Consider the following 11,423-nt stretch of genomic DNA (forward strand, 5'->3'; position numbering starts at 1 on the left):
CCAATTTAAGACTTCCTCCATCTTAGACCTGGCACACCGCTATGACCTTAACCCATTTTCCAAACATAAGATCTACCGACGGATATTACCATCTCCTCTACTTCTTCCATCATGGGTCTGAAGATTCTTTCAATTAACTCCAATGGACTCAACCATCCAGCCAAAAGGAGGACCCTTTGGAAAGATGCAGTCTCAAAGAAGGTGGACATTCTGGTGGTCCAGGAAACACACTTCCGGATAGATGCGCCCCCATATTGCCAACACAAGAACTTTCCTCACACTTTCTTTGCCTCAGCACCTACCAAGAAGAATGGTATCCTAGTGGCCATTAGAGACTCAGTGGTGTTCTCCCTCAAGACGTCCCACCTAGATCCGGAGGGTAGATATGTGATATTGATATGTGTAATTGATAATGTTCCACTGACGTTAGTTTCTGTATTCTGTATCCCGGGCATCGATACCACCTCTGGGTGTGGCAGGCGCTCCGCTGCCTTGGGGAGCCTGCTTCGCCGAGAGGAACTATACGATGCCTGGCGATGCTTCCATGCGGAGGAGAGGGACTTCACCTTTTTTTCGGCTTGGTTATTACACCGTACTTCGGAGGTCACAATCCACGATATTACGTGGTCGGATCACGCGGCCATTTCCATTATACTCCATCTGGACAAGCCAGGGCCTGGCTTCTCCTCTTGGAGATGTGATAATAGGCTGATCCAACTCCCACAACACTCTGTCACTCTCCAAAACCACTTAAGGTCCTTTTTCCAGATAAATGATGACACTAACACCTCTACCCAGGTATTGTGGAATGCCCATAAGGCAGTTATGAGGGGAATACTGATTCAACTCAAATCGAGAGACAGGAAATCCCACAAGACAGCCATAGACTCCTTACTGGCGGACATCCATAGGTTGGAAACCTCCAATAAGGCCTCTCCCACTGCCGCAAACTCGATCACTCTCACTCGACTTAGACTTGACCTATGACTACTCCTGATCCGGGATCATGACAAAGCTATGCGTTCCCTCAAACTGATGTTCTATTTCCAACATAATAAGGCAGGCAAATTCTTGGCGAACCGCTTGAAGGCCCGTAGAATTAAGAGTAAAATCCTGCATATTGTTCACCCCTTCACCAAACAAAAACTGCTAAAACCCCAGGAAATAGCGGATGCATTTTCAGATTACTATGGGGTGCTATACAACCTAAAAGAGGACCCTTCCTGCCCTACCCCATCGGAGTCAAACATAAAAGCATTCCTCAACGACATTCGTCTTCCTGCCCTATCCGACGAGCAACTTCTGCTCCTGAACTCCCCCATCTCACCAGAGGAATTAGCACTAACCATAGATAAACTTCCGAATGACAAGTACCCTGGCCCAGACGGCTTTACCAATGAATATTTCAAACAATTCAAGACCATATTGTCCCCGTTCTTACTACGCCTTTACCAAAACGTCTCCCACTCGGGTTCATTTCCTCCTGAGATGCTTAAAGCTCACATAGTAGCTCTCCCTAAACCAGGTAAGTCCCCGGACACCCCAGCAAATTTTCGCCCAATATCCCTGTTGAATTCGGACGTTAAAATATACGCCAAAATCATTGCTAATCGCCTCTCCGCCATCCTTCCCTCCCTAATTAACAATGACCAGCTTGGCTTCATGACCAACAGACAGGCGTTGGATGCAACGCGTCGAGTCATAAACTTAATACATTATGCTGAATTGACGAAAACCCCCTCTCTTCTCTTATCTATCGACGCAGAAAAAGCGTTTGATAGGGTCTATTGGAAATACATGCAATTAGTGTTGGAGAAGTTTGGATTTCAAGGATGGATATTATCTGCCATTATGGCTTTATACTCTACTCCCTCTGCCCAGGTATATATCTCAGGTATGCTCTCCAGACCCTTCACCATCACCAATGCCACCCGTCAGGTTTGCCCACTCTCCCCGAGTATATTTAACCTGATGATGGAAACACTAGCTGAACACATAAGATCGCATCCCCACATCTCAGGATTTGGCATCAAGGGAGTCTCCCATAAGATAACTCTATTCGCGGATGACGTCATCCTGTCCATCACCAACCCCATAGTATCTATGTCCTTTTTACACCAACTACTAACGTCATTCTCATCCCTATCCTATTACAAGGTGAATTTCACCAAATCGCTTATCCTTAACCTAGGAGTCCAAACACATGCCAGACAGCATCTAGAAACACAATTTCCATACGTATGGACGGACCGAGAAATCTCCTATTTGGGCCTAAAGTTGACCCCACTGGCCTCCTCACTGGCAGACGCACACTACAAACCTCTCATCGCTGACATCCAACGAGATCTCAACATGAAACCCTACCAGGAATTATCCTGGCTAGGCAGACTGGCAGCTTTTAAAATGATGGCCCTTCCCAAAATTTTGTACATTTTCCGCACTCTCCCGATCCCGGCGACACTGCTCAAATCCCTGACCCGCGTACTTAAAAATGATATCTGGCAAGGCAAGCATCCCAGGTGCCCCTGGACTCCTCTTTTTTTTTTCCATTAAAGATTTTTATTAAATATTGAGGCAATGCAAGCATAATAACATCCAGCATTTAAAAGGGAAATACAAAGAATTCAGAGTAGCGTAACACGGACAATAATTGCATCATTATACACAGATGTACATTCACGACCTGATACGATGCAAGCAGGAGATGAGCCAATTGACACAATCATAGTCTTCAAGGAAGGGGGGGGGGAAGAAGGGGGGGGCAGGGGAGGTGGGCAGAGGAGGAGGAAAGAGGGGTAGGGGGGGGGAAAGGGGGGGGGAGACGGGAGAGGGGGGGAAGAAGGGAGGAGGTGTGGAGAAGGGAGGGGAAGGGGAGAGGGAGGAAGGGAGGAGGTAGATAGGGGAGGTAGAAGTGGGAGAGGGGGGGGGGGGCTCAGAGGAGAGGGACGAGACCTGGGGGAGGGTAGGGGGGGGTAGGAGCAGGGGAGGAAGAAGACGTGAAGGAGGGGAAGGGGGGGGAGGGAAGGAGGAGGGAGGGAGGGGGGGAGGGAAGACAGGAGGGGGAGTAAGGGGGAGGGAAGAGGGGAAGGAAGGAATCCCTGAATTGGGGTAGCATTAAGGGGGGGAGATAGGGCATAGTGTACGTGTTGGAGGGGGTGGGAAGCATGTCAATAGCCATCTCCAGTATTGCCAAAATGAAGGAGTAATGGAAATTGGAATAGAAGGTATAACAACTAACAACTTAACAACATAACAACAGCTGGTCAGCTGAATTATCAACACATCAATTTCAAAGTATTCAATATTGGGGTTACTCAATGTTAGATTTTACCCTTGAGCCAGGAGGACCATTTAGACCACTCCTTATCGAATCTGGCACCGCGACCGGCCTTATGGGCAATTAGGCGTTCATATTCAAAGGTAGTTTTGACTCTAGCAATAACGTCTGAGACTTGGAGCACAATATTAGATTTCCACTTCTGAGCCACCAGGCTGCGAGCAGCCAATAGAATGTGGGTAACTATGGTGCTGCTATCGGAAGGGAACCTCTCGACCCCCATATTCAAGATCGCCAATGCTGGAGAGGGCAGGGTAGGGAGCCAAGAGATATCCGATATCATGGAGAAGAGTGCATTCCATATATTAGTAAGGTGTCGGCAAGACCAGAAGACGTGTAGGAGGTGGGCCACCTCGCCACATCCCCTCCAGCATAATGGCGAATGATCAGGAATAAATTTGGACAATCTATAGGGAGTAAGGTACCAACGCAAATTGATCTTCTGGGACAATTCCCAGTGGTTGGTGCAGGAGGAGGACTGTTTGATGGAGCGGAAGGCTATTTTCCACTGGGCGGTTGTAAACAATTCCCCTAGATCCGTCTCCCATTTCGTGAAAGGAGCGGATGCGCTAAAATCCATTTTGGCTTGAAACAGGTTGTAGAATAGGGATGTGCCCTTGACCGAGCGTAGATTGCCCAACATGAACAACCAACCTCTTGAAGGCAAGTGGATATGCGGGGACGTTAATGATCAGAAAAGATGTGCCACTTGTATGTATCTATAGTGTTCAGAGGCCGGGAGTTTAAACTCCCTCTGCAGATCCTCAAAGGATTTGAGAGTGTCGCCTGACAGGATATGGTCAACATTGTTAATACCCTTGTTTCTCCACACCCCAAAGGACGAGTGGGGTATGGCCATTTCCAGCACCCCCAGCGGCACGGGAACCCGCGCCTTCAGGGGGGCCGGAATGTCCTGCTTTACGAACGCCCTCCATGCCAACAACGAGGCCCTGACCGAAATAGGCAGTCCCTCCAGTGGCATGGGGTTCCATACATCTGCCAGGAGCATCATCCGCAGAGGATGGGAAGGACAGACATCCGCCTCCATGGCGCTCCAAATTGCATGGGATCCGGGATCTACCCAATGGCGCATTTGGGTCAGATGAGAGGCAAGGAGATAATCCCTGATGTCGGTCATACCCATCCCCCCCGCGGACCAGTGTTTGATAAGGAACGAGTGTGCGCTCCTAAGTCTCTTCCCCCTCCAAACCAACCCCCTTAGTGCCCTTTGCAAGGAGTCGAGAATACCACGAGAAACTGGGACTACCAAGGACCGAAAGATGTAGAGAATTTGGGGCAGGAGAACCATCTTGAACGAGGCAAGGCGTCCAGACCATGTGAGCTCGGTTTTTGCTATCCGTTGGCATTCCTGCGAGATCTTGGTAATCAAAGGGGGGTAATTAGTCATAGCCAACTGATCCACTTTAGGGGTCAATAGGATACCCAGATAGGGTATATAGTCCCTTTTCCAGGTGTAGGGGTATTTCTGTTGCAATTTACGACAAAGCGGCTGGGGAAGGCCCAAAGGCAGGATCAGGGACTTCGTAAAGTTCACCTTGTAATAAGAAATCAGACTGAATCTCTGCAGTAGTGAGTGTGTGGCGGCCAGTGACTTCTCTGGGTCCGTCATGAAGATGATTACATCATCAGCAAAAAGATTAATTACATGGGAGCCCGAGGCGGTCACAAGGCCTTTTATGTGGGGGAAAGATCTAACTGCCGCCGCCAGTGGCTCAATAAGCAAATTAAAGATAGATGGGGATAGTGGACAGCCCTGCCTCGTTCCGTTGGTTATGTCAAATGCTGTCGATAACATGTTAGAGGTGTAAACCTTCGCTGATGGGTTAGAGTACAACGCTAGAATTGCGTTCAAAATGGGACCATGAAAGCCAAACCGCTGTAGCACTGCCGTCATGTAGGTCCAGTGAACCCGGTCGAATGCCTTCTCCGCATCCAACGAGAGCAGCAGAGAAGGCACCCGACCAGATCCCGCCCTGTCTATAAGCCCTATAACCCTTCTAGTCGCGTCAGAAGTCTGGCGACCACGTACAAAGCCGGATTGGTCCGGATCAATAAGATCAGGCAATATGGGATGAAGTCTAAGAGCCAAGACCTTGGCATACAACTTTGCATCAGTATTTAACAAGGATATCGGTCTAAAGTTGGGAGGGGATACCGGCTCTTTCCCTGGTTTGGGTAGCGTTACTACATGTGCTTGAAGAATTTCCCTAGGTAGAGAGGCAGAAGACACCGCAGCCGCATACATCGAGGCTAAATGGGGGCTGAGTATTTGTGCGAATCTCTTATAGTACAGATTGGGTAGACCATCTGGTCCAGGGGACTTACCAGAAGGGAGTGTTTGTATAGCTCGTTCTACTTCAGCCTGTGTTATCGGGCGTTCAAAGCTTGCAGTTGGGAAAGGGAAAGCGCAGGCAGGTCAATAGAAGCTAAGAAATCGGAGATAAGCTGTTCTGTCGGTTGGGGGGTGGACGCGTCATCTTTCAAATTGTACAAGGATTCGTAATAGCTAGCAAACGTGTTTGCTATATCTTGAGGGTTTAGAATTTTAGCCTTGGTCACAGGATCTAGTAGATAGGCTATCCTATCCTTGACCCGCCTAGCCTTAAGCTTGGAGGCCAGTAGCTTCCCGGCCTTATTACCCGCTGAGTAGTGGGAGAGTTTGAGGGCCCTAAAATATTTGTCCTGTTGCGCTATCAACATACTGCGCAGGTCAGATCTGAGTTTGGTCAATTGAAGGGACAAAGTAGGGTTTGGGGTGGTCTTATTTATAGGTTCCAATCTGCGAATCTCAGCCAAGATATGGTCCAGCTGCCGCGTCCTCTGCCTCTTAAGCCGTGCACACAATTTAATAAAAATTCCACGGATATAGGCCTTATGGGCACACCATACTACCGTTGGGTCAGAAACTGAACCCGCATTATGTGAGAAATATTCCACAAGGTGCCTCTCCAGGTGAGAGGCATATTGAGGAGTGTCCAGGACCTGAGTGTTTGCTCTCCAAATGTAGGCCATACCTGGAGAACGAGCCTCCTGTATCGTGATGGACACAGGGGCATGGTCCAACCAGGCAATGTCATGGATGGAAGACTTCCCAGTCATTTGCAGCAAATGTTTGTCAACCAGGATCATGTCAATACGGGAGTACATATTGTATCTGGAGGAGTGGAAAGAGTAGTCACGTTCCCCCGGGTGATGACATCTCCAGACATCAAACATCTCCACCTCGTGCAACATGGATTGAAGGGCAGGAGGGCGACGTTTAGGCGAGGAGGAGATGTCCAAGGACGGGTCAGCTGTCATATTGAAGTCCCCACACATAACCGTGGATCCATATCTATGTTTGTCCAGCAAGCGGAACATTTTCCTCCAGAACCGCGGCTGGTGTGAGTTGGGGGCATAGGCAGACAAAATTGTAAAGGGGGCATTATTGATATCACATTGCAGCAAAAGGTAGCGACCGTTGGGGTCAGGAACTTCTTTACGCAGTGAAAAGGCTACTGTGTCTTTGACGGCTATGAGGACTCCTTTGCGTTTGCAATCAGCTGAGGCCTTGAATATGTGCGGGAAACTCTTGTGAGACAGTGTAGGGGTTGCGGAACGATGAAAGTGGGTTTCCTGTATACATAGGACATCACTTTTGAGGGTTAAGGCCTCACGCCACATTGACGCCCGCTTGGCGGGGTGATTCAGGCCATGCACGTTCAGGGATGTAACAATTACAGTCATGGTGGGAAAGTAGAAGAATAGAGAATGTTACCTGGGTCACTACATCCAAAGAGTGGTGACAGGGACTCCCATTCAAGGTTGCGGGCTCCGGCTGCAAGTAGGGTATGTTGATGTATGCAGAACCAGGCATATTTCGGCTGACCAGAAAAACAAAATAACAAGGTGAAAACAAAGAATATTAAAACTAAAGAGCTCATTGGAGTAGCTCTATTAACGGGTGAGAAACTGAAACAAGTCTCATGAGTAGGTATACTGCACAAAATCATGGGGGGAGAAAAGTATGCAAGCTCCGTGGCCAGACTCAGGGAGAGGAATTATGCGAAGCAGCCTGGGTGGGCTGTCCCTTGGCCTTTTTCTTCCCTTTTTTGCCTTGTGTGACCGTGTGCCATTCCTCAGACAGCGGAGATATGCGATTAGAGGGTTCCCGCGGGGCGGGGTCCTGATCAGGGAGGATACCCCATGTCCGGAGCAAATCCAGGCCCTCCTGCATGGAGGAGACATTGTGGGTTTTATTGTTGTAGGTTACTGCAAGTTTAACAGGGAACCCCCACCTGTAAACTATGGAATGATTTCTGAGGATTTTTGTCAGCGGGTGCAGGGCTCTCCTCTTTTGCAATGTATATTGCAATAGGTCCGCAAACAATTGGATCCTGGAGTATGTCTCCGGGATGGGGGTCTTCCTCCGGAACACTGACATAAGATTGTCTTTCACATGGTAGAAATGCACCCTCATAATGACATCCCGGGGAATCTCATCAGGGAGAAAGGATGGCTTAGGCAGGCGGTGGATCCTATCAATAACCAACTCAGATATAGGGGTGTGCGGGAGGACCGCCAGGATAAAGGCACGTGCATAACTATCCAGGTCACCGGGGAGCACAGACTCCGGGACCCCCCTGATTTTAACATTGTTCCGCCTGGAGCGGTCCTCCATATCCGCTATTTTAGCCTGGAGCTTTTCGATCTCATCCTCATGGGAGTAATGGGCATCTATTAGCTCGTTGTGGGATGCTGCAAATTCCCCCATCTTAGCTTCAACTCTGTCCATGCGACCCCCCAGGGCTCTGGCCTCCACTTTGAATGCGCTGACACATTCCATGACGTCTGCGTGCATGGATGCCCGCAGGGATGCCATCATGTCCTTAAGCCTACCCTCAGAAACCGGTCTGTCACTAGCAGGAAAGGAGTCGAAGTTAGGGGGAAGCTCCCTGGTGGAGTCCATGGAGGACAGATCCCCCTGGCTTACCTCCGCCGGTGCCCCCTCCGACAGTCTGGGCTTGCTCTTGACCGGGCTCCTGGACATCGGGGTTGATGCTGCTGGTGATCGAGGTTGGTCCGCTTTCTGTGCTGAGATCTGTGGAGGACTGAGCGAGGAATGGGACGTCCCGCTAGTCGAGGCCGGAGATCCGCCACCGCCGCCATCTTGGCCGCGTGGCCTGTCCTGGGGCATGAAAAAGTGCTGGAGCTGCCTCGGGTGGCCAGTCTCCTTCTTCTTTCTGGCCATCAGGCAGGAATGCTGGGGTGTGTAGCGGTCGATCGGGGACGGTCTGGCTGAGAAACGAAGCCTTAGGGCGCCGATGGATGCCGATATTCTCCCTGGTCCGGCGGAGCTACACACTCAGACGTCCATGCAGTCTCGCTGCGGCCATGCCCCCTCCCCCTGGACTCCTCTTGTTAAGCATAAAAGGGTAGGGGGAACGGGTATGGTGCAGCTATATGACTACTTCTTGGCCTCTCAGCTAACACATCTACATAAGTGGTTTCCGGTGAACCCAGACATACACTGGTCACAAATAGAAGCTGCGTACAGCAAAGTAGAACACTTGCACCATCTACTACTAGCAGACAACTGGTCCCCCCACGCCATGTCAGACATGCTAGTTTCCACCAAAACATCTATCGTAGCCTGGAGAGAATTGAATAAGCATGCAAATGTGGAAGAAGCCCATTGTAAACAACGACTACCTATTAGACTCCTTGACATCCTGATCCCCTGTCTCTCCACTATAAAATGGAGGGACAACGACGTTCACTGGATAAATTACCTCTTTAGCAATAACCAACTGAAACCGTTCGCATCCCTCACTCAACAATACCATATCCCGCGCTCAGAATTGTACAGTTACACACGTATCTCGTCATTTTTGACCAAGCACCCACCACCTTCCATCGCTATTCCACATTCAGTATACCAGTTCTTTACCAGCCCTGCTGGGCAAAAAAAAGGCATCACCTTCTTCTACAATAGATTCCATGCCAAGACCACTTTCCACAAATCCAATCCCATGATTAAATGGGAAGTCGATCTCCAAAGATCTTTCTCATCACATCAGTGGACTCAAGCCTTCCGACACGCATATGGGGTATCGAAATGTGTTAACCACTGGGAACTGTTACAAAAAATTATTTCCCGCTGGTACTTTACCCCATATAGGCTGTCTCGATTCTACCCAACACATTCCCCACTGTGCTGGAGGGAGTGTGGCCGGGTAGGTAATTTATACCACATACTGTGGACGTGCAAAAACCTCACTAGCTTTTGGAACCAGGTCTTTGGCCTTATTTCATCAGTAACACAGTCACAAATTACACCGAACCCCACTCTGGTGCTTCTCACCCTAGATATTGATGTAATACCTAGTAAGGCCAGATGGGTAGTGTCACACATACTACTGGCAGCCAGAGCCACCATCACTAGGAGATGGAAAAACATGGAAGCTCCAAACCTATCAGAAGTGGTAGCCTTGGTGTCGCTTACATTTGAACATGAAAAGGTGCTAGCACTACGATCACACTCCCTTACCACACACTCCAAACACTGGGAACCATGGATCATTTGGAATGATAAATGACTATTGTGTTTTTTTGTTTATTTTGTTTACAATCTGAGATTTGATGTACCTCACTTTGCTTGTTGTTTATGTATCCCTCTCCTATGCTATATCTGGACATGTTGAATGCATTTCTTGTATATGCTGTTTTAAAACCAATAAAAATTTATATGGAAAAAAAAAAAGAAAATCAGCAGCTTGGACCAGGCAGAGATAGTACCCTGTAAAGTAAAGTAGGGGGGGGAACAGAAAGAAATACAAAAAGGAGGGAAGGGGGGGGTTGTTGGTGTGGAAAGGAGAGAGGGAGGGGGGATGGGGCCAATATTTGGGGGTTTCTCCATGGTGGCCTCAAAAGGCACACATTCATACCTAATATTTAGGACCGCTAAGGGACAAATCGGGACATCACCTGAAGGTAATTATTGGCACAGATAAAGTATTTCCAGGGCCTCTACTTCTCTCAAAATGCTTCCTCATTGTTGTGGAGAGTAGCCATTAAGTCTTCCATATTAAAAAATAATTGTTAATTTTTGGTGTACCATAGTTGTGTACTGTGTTTGCTTCCACAGAACCAGGATGCAAGCCTTGACTTAACTTAGTAAATGGATAGTGAGGGAAGTCTTGTATTGCTGCATGGGCCTCTCTGTCAGATGGAGTAGGCAGGCTTCTGGGTTCCCACTTAACTCAACGGAATTTATTTGTTTGATTGTAGCTGCCACGTCCTCCCAAAAAGAGCGTATTTTGTGGCAGAGCCATAAAATATGGGTTATCATACCTACCTCCTTTGCACAATGTCAGTGGATTGAAAAGTGTATGTGTAGATGGTTCCCCTTTCTGACAGACTGTTTCAAAGGGTGCAAGAGAACATAGAAAATAAACAGATCTTCTGAGAGTCTGTAGACAGTGTCTGAGCTGAATAGTGCTCCAATAGAGCATAGAGGTAGGATGGCCTGAAGGGAAAATCATCCATGTGACCAAAAGTCTATCAGCCAAAATCTTCTTGAAAAGCTAAGATGCCTGAGGTTCCTATTGGTAAAGCCTGTGGTAAAGTCCAGGTTTCTAAAAACAGGCATCATGGGCTAGATCAAAAAAGAGAGGTTGGTAGAGTTAAATAATAATATAGCTACTCGCATGGAATTTCCAATGGTTGGGTGGGTCTGTATCTCAACCAGTAGCCAGGAAGACAGCCAGGGCAGGCCCTGGAGAGGGATAACAGTATCCCCGCTCTCCATGGCCACCCACTGCTTTGAACTCTCATTACAGTGCCAGTCTATGATTCTCATGAGATGGATGGCCCAGTAGTATCTGGCTATATCCGGGAAACCGATACCCCCGCTAACCTTGGGGAGCTTGAGGAAGTCCAATTTTAGCCTGGGAATTCCTGAAACATGGAGTTAAGTCATCAGAAGAAAGTTAGAGGCAAGGCTTGAAGCATTTTTAGGTTGTTGCAAAATCCAAACCACATTAACGTCAGTGTATGCCACAGTTTTAGGGCCCATTTGATATTG

This window comes from Pelophylax lessonae (genome assembly GCF_965119305.1).
Source record: "Pelophylax lessonae genome assembly, chromosome: 4".
Taxonomy (NCBI): Eukaryota; Metazoa; Chordata; class Amphibia; order Anura; family Ranidae; genus Pelophylax; species Pelophylax lessonae.